We start from the raw sequence: 10,419 nt of genomic DNA, 5'->3' as shown, positions 1-10,419 counted from the left end.
TATCAGACAATTCAGTTTGTCAGTGGCAAGGCACAGCTTGTGCTTTCTAATACTAAAGTGAGGAAACCTCTTCAAATGCCATACTATTAATTAAAGCATGTGTCTGAATACTAGAAGGACAAATCTCAGTGGTTTCACGTGCATTTCGGTGCATGGGCAGGTCACATGTTAGAAGATGATCAGGAGGGTACAGGCTACCTGATCTTCATCTCAAAGGGACATCCTGCCCTCCTCGAAAGCATTGAACATCTGCTCATCCACAAGCTCATAACGGCCTGCTCTGGAGTTGAGAACGTAGATCTGGTCAGTTGTGAGCCGTGGATTGTATCCCTCCCTCTGTAATCTAGTCTTCTGAATTTGAAATGTTCCTGTGAAAGAATGGGTGAAGGAAATAATGCAAGACAACATTTTAAAAATATCGGAGAAAACAGATGCAGAATTAGGACTGGGCCACATAGCTAACACAAGTTTACTTCTATATTTTCAGCCTTTTGACTATATGTATTTGCTCTGAAATTGTATAAAAGTGACTGTTTTTCAACCAAACCAAAGCATTCAAAATATTTAATACATTAAAAATCTAGTTAAACATAATCAAGGCAAGTTTTTCACACTGTTTTTCACTATATGAACACAAGGTAAGAATGATGTTTAACTCTATAAAGCCTCATGTATTATATCCGATATATTTTCTAAAGCCTCTAGATAATCATGATCAATATTTTGCTGGAAAACCTGTTGTATGCAATGTACTAGATGTCTACTGCCTCGTGGTAAAAGTTTCTGTGCTCTTCTGGAGGTAGAAGACCTTGTAATATTGTTTCCAAATTGGGCACCTTCATATTGTGATGTCTTTTTGCTGTAATATCTTTGCTGAATTTGATAAAGTAACATTGACGTTTAAATTGTAACTGGTATTTTAAAATGAGTATTTATTGGATTGCAGCAACTTGTACTTGCTTTAGGCTTTGAGGTTTATCTCAAAATCATCATTACATTTCATTCATGCCGACCACAATGAAAAAAACAAAACAAAACACAAAGCTTTAAAAAAACGGACATAACTTACAACAAAAATATTTAAAGTGGTTAAATATTTAATAGGTTAAAAACAGTTCCATTAAAAAGTTGTATTTTTTTTATTATATGCTTTTTAGGGTTAAACATTTTCATTTATACTGACTAATACATAAATACTGTACAGTACATAGTAATAAAAAATAATATTCAACTATATAATGTATATATAAAATAAAAAATAAAATAACCCATGCAGGTCCCTACATTAACATTTTTGAGTGATGACAACAAATTATTGAATCAGCATTTGGAATCGATTCACTGAAATAGACAGTTTGAACATATTCATGGAAATTAATCTAATTTATCAACTCTAACGCCATTTTTGCTACAGAAGTTTAAAGAAATATTCCGAGTTCAATACAAGTTAAGCTCAATCGACAGCATTTGTGGCATAATATTGATTACCACAAAAATTAATTTTGACTCGTCCCTCCTTTTCTTTAAAAAAAGTACACATCTAGGTTACAGTGAGGCACTTACAATGGGAGATGTCTGGCAATCTGCCCTCACCTGTTGTATCTATGCATGGGGAGATGCGTAGAAATACTGGCCGTGCGTATGGAGGCAGAGCATGCTGAACCTCTCTCAGGAAAGATTCAAAGTTAAAGCTTCCCGTTGAGTCAGTGATGGCAGCCATACCAGCCTTCCCCTCCGCATCTGCAGCACACACATACACATTTATCTGAATCTGTGGAGTTGTGAGTCCATGGAGCTTTAGGACAAATGCTGTTTTATTTCCCTCACCTGGTACCGCTACTCCAAACACTGCCACATCTGTCTGTCCCAACATGCTGCTCAGTGTTCCCTCCACCTTAGTAGTGGAGATGTTCTCACCTTTCCAACGAAACGTGTCACCACTCCGGTCCCGGAAATACATGTATCCAAGCTCATCCATAACTAAAACATCACCTGAGAGACACCAGACCAACACAGTTTATTGTGTAGTGCTACAAATACCAAGGTCTGAGTGTGCCTAGTCCCTTAAACAATGAGGAATATTTATTAAAAAAAGAAAATGTAGAATACATTGCATACTATAATTGCTACGGTTAAACTAGATTCGACATTTTCTGAAAATAAATAAATAAAAGAAAATATATATAATAATGTGCATGGTGCTTACTCACTCGCTGCCCTGATGACTGGGTGTTGTGGGTAGTTGCCAGTGCATTGCTATGCAGTTGCTAGAATATCCTGAGTAGTTACAAGAGCTTTGCTAAGTGGTTGCAAGGGTGTTCCTGATAGTAAAGTTTTGGTGATGGTTACTAGAGCATTGCTATGTGGTTGCTTGGGTGATCTGGGTGGTTGCTAAGGCATTGCTAGGGTTTTCTGGGTGTTTCTTAGGGTGTTTCTAGGTAGTCGCTAAGGTGTTCTGGGTGGTTGCTTATTAATGCTCAAGTCAAAATTGCCCACCCACAAGTTTCTATGAGATTCTGGTCTCTAGATTCGTCTCTGGCTCCTCCCTCAAAGTAAGTCCAAGGGATTTTTTCACATATTTTAATGTCCAAAAATCTGAATTTGCATAATCAATAACAGCACAACTTTCCTCAGGTATTCATGTCTGTAGGACAAACTGTGCAACAAGAATAGTGACACTTATTGCAAAACAAGCTTTGTAACTTTACAGAGAGACGAACTCTTATACTCCAAAACCATCCACAAATTTGGACTTCCACACATTTATAAATTTTAGACACTAGCACTTCTTTGTCGAATGTTAAGGGGTGCACCGGACAGATATGCAGAATCGTTTTTCTTGAATACATTGTGGGCAATCTTCTTCCTGGTGGCGTCCTGACTAGCGTACCCATCGAACCGCCGCAGAGGATCCTATTAATTTTTCCCACCAGCAGGCCAGGCTCTCCTGTGAGTGCAAGGAATAAATGCAGGGAATAACTAATGATACAGGCACAAAAGGGCAGGAAAATGATTTTTTGTTCATTGTTACAATATTTAATGATCAATAAAAATTATTTTCATATAAACTAGATACTGTATGCATTTCCCAAAGGAAGGCAGAAAAATATAAGTTTTAAAGTTCTGGATAAGATTCTGTACAAATGAAACACTTTGCTGCTGTCATGACACTCACTGAGCAGTGTAACTGCCTATAAATGGTAAAATATATGCAAAGAAGACAAGACAAATCTCCATTGAGTTTGCTAATACATGTAAAAAAAAAAAAGACTTACTGCATCTCAGTTAGCAAATAACATGATGTCATCGCTGACATTGTCATTTTGAATGGTGAACATTTTATCAATCAAGCCAACAAGATGTCTTCATACTTCATTTCTACATTTCTTGCTAAGTTTAGGATTTACAAATAACACAAAACAGATAGCATACTTAAGGCTGAAATTATCTTAAAAAACTAAGTTTGAATGGAATCTGTATATTGAAGAGTTCGGGATTGATTAATTGCAGAAATTTGATAATTAAAGTTTGTGGTCTAGAGCAAACCCTAATCAGAATGCAAGCACTGTAATAAATCAAGCAGGAAACATCACTGTTTGTGAACACACCAGGTCGGCAGGGCACACACAGTCCCTGCTTGTCAAGAACCAGTTCCATGGTTTCCTCATTCACTTTCACCAGACATATGGGGTAGACGTTTGGCAGAATGCGACTGTTAAACCCACACGCTCCAATCTGGTGAGTAGACAATGGCATTGACTTTAGCAGACAGTTTAACTGTTCAAAAAGCTACAAAAACGGTCAAAAAGCATCTTTTTATTTCTTTTTCTTTTTTTTTCTTCAGAAAAACACTTATATTTCACCTTGCCATCCATGTTGGCAATGCTGCAGTTACACTCAGTGGCTCCATAGAACTCGCTGATCTGTTTGACCCCAAAACGCTCCATGTAGGCTTCCCACACGCTGGGTCGCAGTCTATTCCCCACAGCCAAACGAACCCGGTGCTGTTGCTCTAATGGCCGCACAGGCTGGGACAGCAAGTAACGGCAAATCTCGCCAATGTACTGAACAACCTGTTGGGTGAGGGTTGAAAAAACAGAATAAACCAGATGAACAGTTTTAGAATTATGTTGGCTTGACCAACATAATTAATGTTTCATTATAACTTTTGCATCCTTCTTTTGAGAACAAATTTGCTGTCTCTTACTCTTCCTAGAGTTATCAAGCTACAGCCATCAAACTCATCACAGTTCTTCAGGCTGTTCCGACTCGGTATGCTTTATTGCCTAACTGCTCAGATTTATGATTTTACCATTTCAGAAATTTTTTTCCAAAGTTTTGTCCACCAAACTTGGCACAGACCTACAGACTGTTTCTGACTTAGACTTTCTAACTGATCAGACTTGTGTTTTTTCTGTAGCACACAATCAAAAATCCATCCATCCATCCATCCAATCTCAAATGCCCTTCAAATTTTTACTTTAAAACTTCAAAGCTTCTTTAACACTTTGAAACTTTCAACCAAGGCTTTGTCAAGCCAACATCAAGACATCTGTTTTGATGAACGGTCCTTTTCTAGTTACTCATTAGTTATTGGTCTATACTTAAATATTAGTGACTGTGACGAGGAGCAGGGCGTGGCCGGGCCGTGCATCACGGAATCAGCTGATCAGTGGGAGAGCGAGATAAAGGGGAGCCGGAGGCACCAGTTCGAGAGAGAGAGAGAGAGAGAGAGAGAGAGAGAGAGACGCATGCAGCCGCATTGCATGTGTGTCTGTTTATGTTTGTTTTAAGTTAAGTTTGACATTAAAACTTTATGTTTACTGTTCAGCCGGTTCCCGCCTCCTCCTTGCCCGTCCTTTATCGGTTACAGTCCCCGCCCGATTCAGGCTGGGGCGCCACCGGACTGACCTACTCCCACCCCCCCCATCTCTGGAGGGGAGACGCTGCCCTTCCGGCCATTCTATCAGCCGATGGTCCACCCCACCTCCTGTGAACCTGGGGGAGAGACGAGGGGAGGCGTGGGTAGAGGGAAAGGGCAAGCGGAGACACAGAGAGAGAGAGAGAGGAGAGAGAGAGAGAAGAAGTTGCTCGCCAGCTCCCGGATGTGCTGTCACCTGGTCCTCAACCGCTGCTCTGCCCTCTGGTGGACGCCAGCTCGCTCCTCCTTCGACAAACGGCAGCAAATCCTCCGGCCCCTGGTGACGGAACCACTCCTCTTCTTCGGCGGATGGCAGCAGTTCCTCCGGCTCTCGGTGGCCGGCAGTGACCCCTCCGTCCCCAGGCAGACAGCCACGGCTGCTCCCCTCACGGATGGTAAAACAGTAAAAGTTTAATAAGAAACTCAACATAAAACAAACACAGACACACATGCAACGCGGCTGCGTGCATCTATCTTTCTCGAACTGGTGTCTCCGGCTCCCCTTTATCTCGCTCTCCCACTGATCATCTGATTCAGCACTGGCCGTGCAGCCTCACGGCCTGGCTATGCCCTCCTCCTCGTCACAGTGACTTACAGTGCAGTTGTGCTTGATGCAGTCTTCCCAGAAGCGACTTGCAGAAATCTTCTTCTTGACCACCACAGTTAGACCATTAATTAGACACTGGTCTACCCCCATAATATTACCTGTAAAGAACAATTGATACAGAAAGCACATGTTGACCAATCTGTAAAAATCGCTATACCTATAAATCAGTAACTTAATAAAATGCCTATAAAGTATTCACACAAATAAAGGCCCCAATGCATAACAAACCTGCTGAGTGGTAAAGGGGTAAACAGTCATAGATAATGTCGTCTGGCCGCATACGAAAAGAATAATACCCAAAAGCAGCAATCCTGTAATATCTAGGAAATAACAGTGGTTTATGAAACTTCATTCCAAATTGAGCCTTAAAGTATACATTTATCTGTTTGTCACACTAACTGCACTTACTATTTAACAATAATAAAAAAAAAACTTTCCTTGTATGTCTCTTTCTTTTACGCTCGCTTCTATACTACTTCAGCCAAGTCAACCATATTGTGAGAAGCTGTAGTTTTGTAGACTTACTGACTGTGCACCACTATAGCAGCTTTAGGAAGTCCTGTGGTGCCAGAAGTGTAGATATAGAACAAACGATCTGTAAGGATATCAAGAGAAAAGGAAAAACATTGACAAGACAAAGCAATGTTCCTAATATTAGAGTACAGCTTACTCTGCAGTTTACACTGTATACCGCCAACTATTTTTTAAAGAAAAAAAGACGACACTATGTAATGATAAACATTTCAAACAGTGGTTTGCCATCACATGAAGGTTTTAAGGATCTGAGTTTCTTAAAAGTAATCTGTGTGTGTGTTATCTGAGAGGTGACTAAAAGTTTCTGTTTTAACTCCAGCTTCTAGACAGCAAACATGCAGTTCATCTGTGTTGTACTACATTTCTTTTTTCTTCATTTCTTATATATTACATTTTATACCATGGTCTATTCGAATACTTGATTCTGATTGTCTGGAATGTGTTCAAACCGTTTAATGCTTAGGTAGTTCCAGTTTTAACCACCGTTCTATATTAATGCACCTAATGAGACATTGCGAGAGTTTTATGCCTCAGTTCAAACGACCTCCGGACATGATAATAGTGTATCAAGTCTGTTGAGTCTCAGAGCCTGGATTAACCATCACATCACAAAACACGACATGTTTGTCTTTAAATCAACTGTGACAGGAAAAAAAACAGAAGAGACAACAGTGTTCATCAGCCGACCTGGAATACACCTGCACTTTCCCCTTAAACACCCTTTAAAAAATAAGGCTTGTAAGGAAAGTGTGGTTTGACATTCAGCTGCACAGAGGGAGAGAGAGAGCGAAACCTAGCAAATGTGTTTTTCACTGTCTGGCAAGACAATTTGAATTGTAGTATGATAAACATCATTTAATATTGCTGCGCTTCTCAGTACACCTTCAATCACGTATCGCTGACTATAACGCAGCCTTTTGCGATTTAGTAATAGCGCAAGGCTATAATAGCAATTTAAAAATTGAATCAATCATGCAGCCTTAATGGATACCATACCGATGTCTCAGAGGTCAAAGTCTGCAGGTTTAGAGCGATTTGTATGGTTTTACTACAGCTGTTCAATCTCATGTTTTGACTTGACTTCACAGCTTAGAGATAAGGAGTAGTCTCCATTCAAGTTCTTCGAGGTCATAAGACTGTTCAGAATCAGTTAATTTCCATTCTCTTTGCTTGTTATAAAAACCCTTGTGGAATTTGTTGCTGGTCAGACTGACAAAGACACAACAAATGTTTTTAAAGATGATTCAAATCTCTACTCATTTTCTTATCACTTTGTCTCCTGCTCTTCCCCTGCATCTAACTCTTGGCTGTAAGAAGACTTAACCTGACAACAGAGGTGACTGACTTTAGATATAAAAAAAAGAAAAAAAAGAAAAAGAAAATCGGATATTTCCTGACCGAGAGATCTGGTGCCAAAATAAGCTGAATCTTATTATGTTGCAAGTTTAATTCAACAAGCGCAGTTCAGTTATCATCTCAGAAATAATTATGGTATAGTAATTTTGCATTTGTGCGAAAATGCCTCTCTTGGCAGTCTGATCAAATGATGAGTCAGGACAGAGATGTAAAAAAATAGTGGTTAAAATGATTTCCAGTACTATGAAATGTCAAGTAAAACACATTGCATTGTTGCATACGTTTTTTACTTGAATGCCACTTGCTGAATTAAACATGCAACGTGATGAGGTCATGTGACAAATGTAGCCTACTACTATTTGAAACATTTTTTGTGAAATAATGGCTACTGTTTCACTTACTGTTTTTTTTTTTATTAATAGTAAGCAGTGCAGAATATACACTGCACAGTTTTCTGTAATAAGTAAACTAGAACAGAATAAGTATGTTTATGACATATCAACTTTTTTCTGTTAACTTGCTTTCTTTATCTTTCACACTCTTCAAACAGCTTATCATCTCAAATAATTTCAAGAGGTCTTAACCACAGAACTGGGGTCCACTTGATAGATTATCATAGCTTCAGAAAAATGAGCTAATGCATCCCTGTGACTTTCAAATTAAAATTCTAATTAATATGCTACTCAAAGTTGTGACTAATTCAGGATTATCATGCATAAAATTATTATTATTATATTATGAGGTGTGCTTATAATAAGTTCTGTAATACGCAATCCACTCTTTTTGTAATGAGGAAAGGATGAATGCAGTCAAGGAGAAATGGAATACATTGTAATTGGTAATACATTTTTAACATTCTAATAAATGACGAACAGAACTACCAATTGGGATAAACTGATACACATTTATCATTATAATATTTTCGGGGTCCCGTATGGATTCCAAATGAACTGTCTAGAAGTTTTGCAGCTATCTACAAATCTTCATAATGGCCAATAATATGAAGATTTGCTACAAAACTGCAACAGCGTAGATCAAAAAAGCAGCAGACATAAAATAAATGTAACACTCTAGTGAGCTGATTGTCAAAGTAATGTGCACATAATGATGTTAATACCACTTCCTGATCCATGCATCAGTAAATCAGACACATCAATGGAGACAGCTCTAAATGAACCTCTAAATGAAGCAGCGGTATTAAACACATGACCCATACAGGAGTCCAATCTGGCCAGGATGATTTGAGTAATTTACTTTGATATAGTCATAATTATGCAACAGTTAATTTCGGCCTTCAAACTTGTTGGGTCAAGCAACGTTCCAGGAGTGCTGATATTTTCAGCACTGGGACGCTTCACTGTTTTTATCATTATGCCTCTCTTTGTTTGTGGCAATGCAGACCAGAGTATGGAAGCACTGTGGAGTGGAAGTGGAGTTGTGTGATTCTGCCTGAAACATGGAGCGAGTTATTTTTAAAGTCGGACTACATGCGTTTTCTCTCAATTTAGGATCTCGATGCTTTAGCTTCTTGTGGAACTATCTGAAATAGCTGGCAAAATTTTGTCTGAAACATCACTCTATATTACCTTCTTGTTTTTAGAACTGTTGTATAAAAACAATATCACACTCACAACTGTGCTGTTATACATGTGATTCTGTAGTTTGAATGAGAAACAGGCCTGTACTCAGAATTAGTCGTACTGGATTAACTTTGAGTTAATGTTCAGTTTTCGACTTTCGACCTCAAGTTATCCAGGCAAGAGCGATTGTGTGCAATGAGTGAATTTCTTTTTTTATTGACAATATTATTTTTGATTATTTTTCTCTCATTACCATTTTTGTTTTATGTACATGTAATCTAAAGGCCTCTGGTGAATGAAACTCTTTGTATTCCATTGTTTTAATGGAGTTTGACACCTCTGCTCGACAGGTAAAACTCTGAAAGTCTGGGAATCTCACCACTGAAACCCTTGGACTGGGTGTAGGGTGGTGGGTGTCAAGGAGCAGAAGCCAGGAGGAGTCGAAAGGCTGAGATTTCAGAGCGGCCATCTGGTCTGGTCTCAGGTCACCCATGCAGAAACGAACCATGCTCTCGCTCAAGGAAGCGCTCACTTCAGACACAGCTAAATATAGACAGGGAGGCATGTGCAATTACTTACATGCTGCAGCTAAGAAATCACATACCCGGTAAACAATTTGGAACCGTTCTAGGTTGAAAAAAGTTGACGGACACCATTATATGTCACTATGGAAAGCTACTACAACCAAGTTTTTCTGAAATAAAATTATGTTCTTTACATGCAGTAACAGATCCTGGTATAGGCGATATAGGCAGCCGCCTAGGAGGCAACACTAGGAGGCAATGCCCCCATACCGAGCTCACAAGATCGCAAAGGGAGAAAGGTGCCCTGAGTTGATCCTGACAGGCTACTCAGCCTTAAACATGATTAACAGTATACAGGTGCATCTCAATAAATTTGAATGTCATGCAAAAGTTCATTTATTTCAGTAATTCAACTCAAATTGTGAAACTCGTGTATTAAATAAATTCAATGCACACAGACTGAAGTCTTTGGTTCTTTTAATTGTGATGATTTTGGCTCACATTTAACAAAAACCCACCAATTCACTATCTCAAAAAATTAGAATACATCATAAGACCAATAAAAAAACATTTTTAGTGAATTGTTGGCCTTCTGGAAAGTATGTTCATTTACTGTATATGTACTCAATACTTGGTAGGGGCTCCTTTTGTTTAATTACTGCCTCAATTCGGCGTGGCATGGAGGTGATCAGTTTGTGGCACTGCTGAGGTGGTATGGAAGCCCAGGTTTCTTTGACAGTGGCCTTCAGCTCATCTGCATTTTTTGGTCTCTTGTTTCTCATTTTCCTCTTGACAATACCCCATAGATTCTCTATGGGGTTCAGGTCTGGTGAGTTTGCTGGCCAGTCAAGCACACCAACACCATGGTCATTTTACCAACTTTTGGTGCTTTTGGCA

At 39.0% G+C, this 10,419-nt stretch overlaps 1 pseudogene; it reads right to left on the bottom strand.

The window, feature by feature from the left end:
* Positions 1–210: 210 nt before the first annotated feature.
* Positions 211–9,563, bottom strand: LOC127450611 (long-chain fatty acid transport protein 1-like; annotated as a pseudogene).
* Between the last annotated feature and the right edge of the window lie 856 nt (positions 9,564–10,419).

The sequence above is a fragment of the Myxocyprinus asiaticus genome, chromosome 13, assembly GCF_019703515.2.
Source record: "Myxocyprinus asiaticus isolate MX2 ecotype Aquarium Trade chromosome 13, UBuf_Myxa_2, whole genome shotgun sequence".
NCBI lineage: Eukaryota > Metazoa > Chordata > Actinopteri > Cypriniformes > Catostomidae > Myxocyprinus > Myxocyprinus asiaticus.
The sequence above is the reverse complement of the archived record's forward strand: the minus strand, read 5'-3'. Positions and strand labels throughout refer to the sequence as shown.